Source organism: Lepidothrix coronata, unplaced genomic scaffold (genome assembly GCF_001604755.1).
Source record: "Lepidothrix coronata isolate B3197 unplaced genomic scaffold, Lepidothrix_coronata-1.0 Scaffold19, whole genome shotgun sequence".
NCBI lineage: Eukaryota > Metazoa > Chordata > Aves > Passeriformes > Pipridae > Lepidothrix > Lepidothrix coronata.
In genome coordinates, this window is record NW_016690199.1 from 7,051,617 (window position 1) to 7,062,301 (window position 10,685).

Here is a 10,685-nt window from a genome sequence, read left to right on the forward strand (position 1 = left end):
CTACCAAACCACAAGTGTCTAAGTTGGCACAGCTGAGAGGAACAGGAATGGGAACTTAAAAGAAATATATAAACTAGCACTATATAAACTAGCACTGATCTTGAAACAAATGTAAGGCTTGAATGCCTACATCAAGAAGGAAAATCAAAAGTTTCTGGCCCCCACATGTGTCTGTGACTTCAGGACTGTTAAGTATCCAGGGAAATGTAATGCTTCAGTGGTTGTTGTGATGTTACAGAATGGCACTTTGGATAGTCGGAAACGTCAAGGAGGTTTCCAGGCTCAAATTTTTGGTAAGGACTTGCCCAGTCTGTCTCCTCTGAGTAATAAAAATAGATATCCTTAATGCTTCTATAACTCTCAAATGATGAATAGTTTTGGAAAGACTGTCAGTACTATTCCAAGCGTTTGCTCAATGCAAAAATGCAAAGTCTCACAGGAAGGAACATTCTGCAGTGCTAAATACCCCAGCAATGAAAAAAAAATATATATTTAAACTGTTTTCAGTTTCACAGGGTCACAACCCAGACTGAAACGCACTTTGAGTGTTACTGGGTGATGTGCATGCACACACATGAGTCCAGAGCTGTCTCCATGAGAACCTGCTGGTTGAACCATGAGGTTCCTACAGCTCAGGGTAGAAATGTCTCCACCAGCCCAGTTCTGGGAAACAGCCTGCCCTTACAGTGCAAAGCTCCCCATGGGCTAATTAGCCAGGAACAAGGCAGATCAACCCAAGCAAGGCTTTGTCCTGCCCTGACTTACACCCCAGGGGCCTCCTGGCAGCCTGTCTGGAGGTCTAGTGTCTTCTCCCTGGGCTGCATCAGAGCCATACTGCTACAGGGACAAGGGCTTTACTGGTGTGCCCATCAAATGTGCCTTGGTGGGAGCTCTGAGCTGCAGCAGGGCAGATCTCAGTCGCTTCCCCTCATTACGGCACATTAGATCAAAAAGCAGATGAAATGGAAGTCTGGGGTAGGTGACTGAGGATGAAATCTGCCTGAGGGCGAACAACGGGGTAAGGTGAAGGAACAGTGACACAGTTACTCCACCTCTCCTCCCTGCTCCTGAGAAACTGAGCCCAGGCACAAGGCTGAGAAAAAGGAGGGGAAGCACTGTGGATCTCTAGTGTTCTGCAGTGGCTATGAAGAAAACTGAAAATATGTGGGAGCAATACCAATGTGGACTGGAACAGCTTTTATTGCTTATCTAGTGCAATGAAGGACAATACAAAAACCTCAGTGAGTATTTTCTTAAATTCAGATAGAGAGAGGATTCCGATTCAGCAAAGAACCCTGAAGTATGTATAATGACCTTCTCAGAAAAAGAAAATCTGTAGTTCATTTAACTTATTTTGTTTCAATTCCGTAATTATTAGGACTGAAAACTGGTTAGAATTCAATTCATTATGGCAGCAGCTTTAGAAATATTTTCCAAAGAGGTTCCATACTGCTCCTTACACAGTGTTCAGAACTGAGTAAAACTATGACAGAGCAAGAAAGAAGAAAGAAATCACAAAACTGCTAACTTACAGGATATAGGAAATTTTTTGAGACTGAACAGTGTTTGCACTTTGGAAAGATTTTGATGATTTCTTACAAGAAATACAAATATTTAAAGTAAAATACTTCAAAAGAGAGAAGTACTGTACTTCCCAAAGGAAGTACCCAGCCAAGTACAAAGACAGACTAAGCAGACACCTTTAATTGTGACACACTTCTAATGAAGCTGTTCTGCATTAGAGTGTCTGTTGTTTAACACAATCTGAGTGATGCAGGAAAGGACAGAAGTGATACAGCACACAAAACCACACGATTGAGTTAAACAGACCTGCACACATCTGAAAGATTACCTTCAGCCTCAGTTATACCACCATAAAAAAATACAAGAGAAAACACCTCAAAAAATGAGGGAATGCACAAAAAGATGTCCAGGGTCTATGCTTTATTTTAGAGAGGGGGAAATATGTTTATTTTTAAGTATACAGAATAACAGTTAGTATGAAAGACTGACCTGCCTGTTCCACGACCTGACAGTAAGGGTTTGGTGATGGAAACCCAGCATCGCCCAGTTCTCAATGAGCCACTGCTGCTGCCTTTACATGGCCACCGCCTTCAGCAACCTTCAGCAGAGGTCCAAAATCTGCTGACAAGGGGTTTATCTGCAGCTAGAGCTAAACTAGCCCTCTAAAGATCAAGGCTGAGCTAACAAAAGTCATTTTCTGTCAGCAGCAGAGTATCCACACTTGGGATTTTGCTGACAAAACCATGACAGCCAAAGGGCTGGGTGTTTTCCTATCGAGTGACGTTGGCAGAACTGTGTAGCACAGATTCAGTTTGAAAGGCTGAAAAACGAAATTTGTTCTGCTGAAGGTGGTTTGATAACTCCCAGCTGACCCCAGGAATCCACAAGCATGCACACCGCAATGCCAAGGCAGGAGTCAGAACACGGCAGGACAGAGTTTTCAAACGAAAAAAAAATTAGGTAAGTTACAAGCATATTGCTCCAGCTCAGAAAGTCACTAAGTGACAAGGTTAAATGATATTTTATAGACAACTTGATTTTATTAACCATCTCAGGGGATGCTCCTGCTTTTCTACCACCAACAGTACACTGGGCTACACGGGCCATTAGTCCAGTTGGGTTGGTAACCCCAACTTTGATGACAGTATAAACAAAACTGACATGTACTCTCTAGTTTTTTGGAGATGCAAACAGAAAGAAACAGTCAAGAAAAAGAAAAGTTAGAAAATAACACTGCATACATACGGCTCCAGTTACCCTCCACTCAAACTCAAAGCAGTGGCAAGACTCTTGAGTTATCTCATGAACTGCTTAATAAATAGAAAATGTGCAGGATACTGAAAGGCTCGATACATTGAGTAAAAATGTAAGGACTTTGCTTATGTCCGAAAACAAAAGGGTTAAGAAGCGTATACACCTTCTCGTTACTAAAATAGTTTTGTACTATGAATACTCAGTCCTCTTTTTCTCAGTGTTTCTCCATGCCTTTAAATTAGAGCTAAACACAACAGCTTTTTCAGTTTTCCAGTTGGTAGCTATACAGAAATGTCAGAACAAAAAGGTTGACTTTAGCCAAACGTTAAGGTGCTCAGTGACACCACTTTCCCCCATAACTTCTATACTGAACTCATTACTTTAGCCTGGATTAAAGCACATGTTACCACAAAAGAGTACGGAGGTATAGTTTTAATTTGAATAATCCTGTTTAGAGGCTGGTTCCATCTCTGGATATTGACTGTATGTTCTGTTTAGAAAAAATGAAGTCCTTGAAGTGGGAGGCTTCCCCCCATCACTGCAGCACAGAGAGCCAGTGTCCACTCACCACAGCCATGGAAAAGAGAGAGATGGATTTTTTCAGGGATACACCCAAAATGCTATATCTGTTTTTTTATTTTTAAGAACAGAGATCACTGAAACAGAAATGCCTTATAAACTACAGGTATGACTAAGAAATGAGAGGTTACACTTCTGTTGACAGAATGTAAAAATTTTATTTTCATCTACAGTAATATTCATAGACATTTTCCCAAATGCAAGCTAATTCTGTTACTTTCAAGAATAAATTAATATCTGCTGTCAAATAGCCTCTACATTTTTTGTACTGAAGCAGTATTTTTATGTACTAAAAAGTAATAACACCTCTGCATTTTGACATTTTCCACCCAGGGATCCTAATCCACTTTTGAGACAGAACATCTATTGTAATCTGGTTTATTACTAAGATGTATGGTACAGCCACTATGCACACACTTCATACCTTTGAAGGGAAGACATAAAGAATTATCAAAAAATGGAAACCATCACATAAATGCAATAATGCAAAGAATAGCACTGTAATCTATTCACCACGAAAAGCGATATAAATAAAACACACATGGCTAAGCAAATGTTTCAAGGAGGTTTTTATTAAATGATTGTATAGCCTGCCAGGATCTTTTGGAATTATACAGCCTATATTTATTAAACAAGATTTGTTACTGGAAAAGGTTTTAGGTGATTTACAGCCATATATTTACTGACAAGTACAACCCATTCAGAAATGTCTGTATATGCAAGGGAAAGAAAATCGATAATGGAAGCCTTTAAAAACAGGAATCCATTTTAAAAAACCCAAAATAATCATGTACATAAAAGTATAGAAGTGGTATTAATAAGAAAAGACTACTTTAGGTGTGATACACCTGCAGATGCCAAGTGTCACATGGGGAAAGCAGGAAAGGGCTGCTGCACAAGGACACGCCCAGCAGCACACACAGACCAGCTCCGGGTTCTGGCTACCCCACTAGACCAGAGGCAGCCTGGTGTTAGGTGTCCAACCTAGAGAAGCACCTCCTCCATCATTGTCAGAAGTGAGGATATGGGGAAGTCCTGAAGCCTCTCCTGGAGTTAAGCTGCTTTTTCTTTCCAAAATGCCCTGTGGCTCACCTCCTCTGAAAGCGTCCTAGGTCTCATGGTGGGGATTACTTTGGGTACATTATGATACCCTTAATTCACCAACTATCTTATTTGGTCTCTATTGCTACCATCATCATCATCATCATCATCTTCCAACAAAAAGCACAACCACCAGCTAGGGAAGTTCACATGGAGCAGGATACCTTCAATGGGAGAAACTCAAAATTGCTGGAGCCTTCAAACCTGCCCATGGTGCCTCCTCAGGGTGAAAGATGTGCTAATCAGTCAGCTTTCCTTCCTCATGGGCAAAGAGCTCTCTCAATCCTTCTTCATGGGGGAAGAGCTCTCCCAGCTGGGCTACTAACTGAACAGGAGGGAGCAAGGGAAAACTTCACTGCCATCTGTTGTGTTTGATGACTTATCCCTGGGGGTCTCTGAACAGCATTGCGATCAGACCAGGTAAGACTGATACAGACACACCTTTTGTATGGAGATAGGAGGGGTCCATTCCACCAGAGATGACACAGCAGCCTTGTGTGCTTTTAGTGCTCACCAAGATGCAATTTTAAGCAAATTAAGAAAACTAATGCCAATGTAAATGGCTAAATAAACCGATGCAGCTCCAAGCCTTCGACACATTACAGTGCCAGGAGTAAATGTAACTGAAAATGCAGGCGAAGATTTTTTTGGACTCCCACTGTACTTCCTAGGAGCACTGCCAACCTTGCAATTCAGGAATCAGGCACCACAGAAAGATATACGTCTTCAAACTGTTATTTCCATTTTTAAGGTTTCCCAAAGCAGTTTTACTTTGCTAAAGATAATAATTAAGTGGAAAAAATCACTAGTATTAAAGATGAATCAGGGGCTGGGTTGCTCTGAGATACTGTCAGAGCAAGCCATCTCTCGAATAAATGGGGAAAGCGAGAGGTTTGGAGGATTATGAACCAAAACAAATAACGTTTCCCCTCCATCCTTCCACCAGAAAATCTGTGGGTTGGTGGGGATTTCTGCCTTTCCTGTTCACAATCGACAAACCGACCTCGGGAAAACTACGAGTTGTAGCACCCGCTGCATGAGGGAGAGGGAGACTCCAGGAGATCCGGCACGACCCATGCTGGATGTTATCGAGAAATATCCCATCTCCGCTCCTCCGGTGAACTCCTCGTTTCCCTTCCTTCCCCGCACACGGCCCTCCCCGCCCGAGCGTCCTTCGTCCAAGGAGGGTCTCGGCAGAATCCCCGGCTGCACCGGGCAGGATCCCCGTCTGCAGGGCACGGCAGCACCGGGCAGGATCCCAGCTGCACAAGCAGGATCCCGGGCTGCAGGGCACGGCAGCACCGGGCTGGATCCCGGCCGCACACCGCGGCTCCGTTTCCCAGGCGCTCACAGCCTTTTGTAACCGCGAGATAATCTGTCAGATGGACTTAGGCACTGACAGTCAAACATGCCAAAAACGTCACCACCCACTCCTACTATCCATCCGGTGAAGGACTAGGAAGCTCCGCATTGCTTAACCTCTCCCCCGCCTTCCACTCGCACAGGAAATCCCCACCCCCCACGGCGTGACACCACCGCGGGGGACCCGCCGTGTCCCCCCCACCTCCCGCGGGGGCTCTGCGGGCGCCGTGCCCGCCGCGCTCGGCGCATCCCCGCCCGCACTCACCTCATCTTCCCGGCGGGGCGCGGCGGCGGCCGGGGCCGGACCGGGGCCGGGGGCGGGCGGCGGCGGCGGCGGCGGGACGGGGGGAGGCTCCGGCGGCGGCGCCGCCCCGGTGGCAGCGCCGGGCCCCGGGCGCTAGCCGGGCAGCGCGGCGGCGGGCAGCCCCTCCGCCGGCCCGGCCATGTTGCCGGCTCCCGCCCGGCTGCGCTGCCTGTGCCTGTGCCTGTGTGTGTGGGCAGGACAAAGCGCCGCCGCCGCCGCCCGCCCCGCGCCGCTCCGCTCCCACGCGCGGCGGGGCCGCGCCGCCCCCCCGCCCCGCCCCTCACCGCGCCGCCCCCGCCGCGGGTGGGCGGGGGGAGCCCCCCGGCCCCGCCCGGCCCCGCCCGGGGTCCCCCCGGCAGCGCAGGTGAGGTGGGAGCGGCCGCGCACCGGGAGCGGCACCGACCGGCGGATCGGGGCTCCTCCGCGCTCCCCTGCCCGTGCCCGTGCCGGGAACCAGGTCCCCGACCTGTTCCCGGCTGGAGCGGGGCGGTGCCGCGGTTGCAGAGCTCTCCTCTGCACAGTGCTGCGGGGGTCATGCACACCGGCGTTCAGAACCAGTGCTTTCGTGGAAGGGCGCAGGAGCAGGAATGGTGTTTCCAGCCAATATGGGAGGGCGGCTGTGCTTCGTGCTCCGTCCCCCTTCTCACATGTCCCTGTGAGTGTCCCTCTCACCTATGCGAGATCTCTCACCCTGCTGTCAGCCTCGTCCTTTCCCCATACCCACCCGTGGAGCCCCGGGCTGCCTCCCAGTCCTGTGCTTCTTCCATGCGACTCTCCTCCCCACTCCACATCCCAGTCCTGTCCCTGACACTCTGCTCTTCTCACAGACGTCTGGTCTCCCACCAGCTCCCTTGTCCAGCCTGAACCACAGGGTGATGATCTTCACCAGGTGCAGAGACTGGACCTTCACTTGTCCCTATCAATGTCTCTGCCTCTTCCTATGCACCACTCACTAGAAAAAGATTATGTTGAAAGTGGTATCACTTGGATATTCTCAAGGATCCAGTATGATAAGGGACAAAATTCTGCAGTTGTTTCTCAGGTCTTCGATATGTAGGTCACCACAACTTGACACTTCTCAAAAGTAATGGCTCTTCAAACTGTCTGTGAGTCCATCTCCCACAGGTCTCTCCCAGTTCTGCACCACCCAACTGGGACACAAAAAAACCCAACAACCACATAATCCCACAGCAAAGCAGTGGGTTTCCAGGCAGCTGGTGTGTGTGTGTGCACGCTGTGCTTGGAACAGCAATGGCTTCTGGCCCTCTCCCTCCCTCCATGTGTCTGTGTCCCAGTTAACACTGCTCCAATCACTCCCTGAGACTCACCTCCATCTGCACATGCCGTGAAGGGCAGGGAAGCTATACCCCTGTCTCTGTGTGCAGGGGCAGTTTTAGGAAGGTGCGAGCAGTGTGGCTGGGGAAGGTGGGCTGTGGGCAATGCCAGCGGCAGAGCCTCTGTGAGGGCTCAGGGGAATATGCCCACAGTGCATGGTATGGAGCAAAGCAGTGGGGGACATTTTTAATAGAAATACTTTACATTTTTATTTCCATTTCTCTGAAAAGTTTATATGCTCACACCAATACACCACTAATTTTTACTGTAGTAGTAACATGTGCCACAAGAATAAATGTTGCAAAGATCAAGACCATAGATTTGATGTCCTGAAGAGCTATTTCACTATTGGCTTGTCAAGCCTTGCTGCTGCCCACTGCAGCTCCATAGCAAATAGAATATATAACAATAACAACAACAATAATATGACAGCAACAAAACTCACGGTAGTAATAATGTTTTTATTCATTATTATGAATGGCCTTATTCAAGGCCATGCTTGTTTCTTGGTAGCTGATGCATAGCTGATAACTGCTGTTTTCAATTATCATTAAGATGTTAAAAAAATAATTAGGGTCAGAGTTACTGAATGGCCAGAAGGAGGGAACCCCCACCTCTTCTGTGCCTTGTAAGCACAGATCTCAGCTTGTGCCTTCCTTGTCCCATAGTAAGTCTGCACCATCCTCTTCCCAAGCCACCCCACCAATTAATCTAAGTTCACTTCAGACAGAGTCCCCTAAAGAAGCTGCTCCCCCTGTATCTAAGGGGTCTCCTTATTTGTTTGAACCCAAAACTTAGAGTTCTTTCTTATGAGCAATTACCCCAAATCTCCCAGAAGGCACAATATATATTGTTTGTATAAACAAACAACTGTGTCAGACCACAGATCTGATATGCAGTCTCCCCCAAGTGACAGTGGCTTGGAGAAACTCATCCACATAATTTGTGATGGGATTGCTGAAGGAAGCAAACTTATGAAGAAATAATGAGCAAAAATAAAACCTATTTTCTTATTACTATCATCCGACTAATCCTTTAGAGTGTGGGTCACTGACCAGCTCACAGAACATATGGGAGACAGCATAAGGCTAGGAGGATGCTTATTAAACTAGAAAGTTTCATGGTAATACTAGAATTTAAGACACGACTAAAATAGCAAACTCATATGTGAGTTCACTGATAATCTGGGTTTTTTTAATATAATTTCCTTAAGATAGGTTTACACAGGCACAAATCAAACAGGCAAAGAAATGTATGTAAATCATGCTATGGTTGAGATATAAAACTAAAATAAGATGTCTTCTGGGTGTGTCAGCTGCACAGCGTAAGGAGGCCCCTGATGCTGCAGACAGAGCCATGAGTCTTAAAAAAGAGCTCAAACTGCATCCACCACATGCCCCAGCACTGACACATCCAGCCCCAGCAGCTGCCCATGAGGAACTGCAAACCACCGGGTAAGGCACGGGGATGACTTATACCACTCACAGCTCTGTACCTGCACTGCCTCCTGAGCACAGGTACCAGCCCTGGGCAAGCTGCAACATCTCACTGACCATAAACTCGTGCAGTGTCTACCCTTGCAAAGGGCTGGGGGGCGTAATTGCCCATTAGGTGGTTGAGAAGTGATGCAGAAATGCAGTGAGGTTACTGGTCGATTATACTGCCCATTTCATTTATTCTTACAGAAAGAAGCAGGAGAGCAAAGAAGAAGGTATTTTATGCACTGTTACAGATGCCAATCTTGCTGGTCACTAATGGCACAGAAATGAGAGAAAAGTGTTAAAAATCTTTCTTGTGAATCAGAATCCCTGAGGCTTCTTCATAAACATTCAGAGGTTGGCCACCAGATCAGTGTGTTGACAGAATGAACTGAGTGGATCAGGTAATAATTGTTTTGTTGGGATAAATCTTACACTATATTGCAATCAGAACTGTATCTTCTAAGAGACTTAAAGCTGTTAATTTGTATGGACACATCTGACTGTAGGCTTGTCAATTCACCTGCTCTTTGCCCAGAGAGAAATCCTGACCCACCAGGGCCATCTCCACCCTGCTGGCTTCATTGGTCTTCCTGCTCCCCATTGCACCTCTCCCTAATTGAAAACTCTCCTGCACAGCCCAACCAAGACCTGCATAAGAAAACTAGTCCCTAGGGTTGTGTCTTTCCTGTCTGGGAGCTCCTGCATGTCAAATCCTGATGGATCTGCAACTCTGGATCCTGTTGCAACAGCTGCCCTGGGGCCTGCTCTGTTTGTGGCTTCAGAGATTTCATGTTAGGAGGAGGACGCCCTCCTTAAACAGGCACACAGCCTGGGGCAACATCCTCTGTAAATATCCTCCTCTCAAGAGCTCAAGGTCATCCAGTTGTTTTACTCAGAGAGCTAGTGCCATGTCTGGAGCTAAAGGCTGGTGCAGCAAGTCTTGTGGTTATTTCTTCCCACTGAATTTGTCCAGCTCAGAGCTTTCCCTTGGAAATTCCAGAGCCTTCCTGTGGGCTTTTCCACAAAACTACCTCTTTTCAAGGAAAACAAACATCCACAATAGCCTCCCTTTTTGGAAGGCTGTCCCTACGGACAGAGGATTTAGCCTTGTGAAAGTCAACCTTGAGAGGAATTCATTATATCCATTAATTGTACCATGTCCAGTAATACATATATGCATTTATTTCTAAAAAAATTGTTTCTCAGACAGCAACATGACTTGTAATTTTGCCAAAGCTGCAGTTGGGTCTAGGTCCCATCTCAGGTTTGTTGTGACAGCCCAAAAGAGCCGTGGCGAGGCACTAGCAGTGAGGGAGTGCACATCACCCACTGCCCCCAGGGAGCTGCTGGAATGCCCAGAGAAAGCAGCTGCAGCAGGGCTGCAACTGGAGAGCCCCCCAAACCTGGATTTCTTTAGCAATGCTTCATCCAGTCTTGGGGCGAGGAGGAAAGGATGAGGAGAGGGCGGAACAAAGTAGCAGAAGAGTATGGCAGGAGCTAAAAGGAGTAAGAGAATGGAGACTAGAATAAAATGAAGGAATTACAGATGTTTGGGACTTTTTTAATCAAGAAAAGGAGAGAAGAGGAAATAAGATGAAACAGAAAGAATGAGGAAATACTGAAAAAGGGAAAGAAGACAGGGGAAGTAGTATAGGAAAAGGTAAAGAATGAGTAGGAAAAAATGCACTGTTGATATACTCCAATTCTATTTTATTATACTTCCTCGAGTGAAGATGGGAGTTGAG

General features: G+C 46.7%; 1 long non-coding RNA gene across 1 annotated transcript; it reads left to right on the forward strand.

Moving 5' to 3' along the window:
• Positions 1 to 242: 242 nt before the first annotated feature.
• Positions 243 to 3,430, forward strand: LOC108493754. Its single transcript, XR_001873600.1, has 3 exons — positions 243 to 293; positions 2,373 to 2,484; positions 3,277 to 3,430. It is a non-coding gene; the product is annotated as an uncharacterized LOC108493754 (long non-coding RNA).
• Positions 3,431 to 10,685: the final 7,255 nt, after the last annotated feature.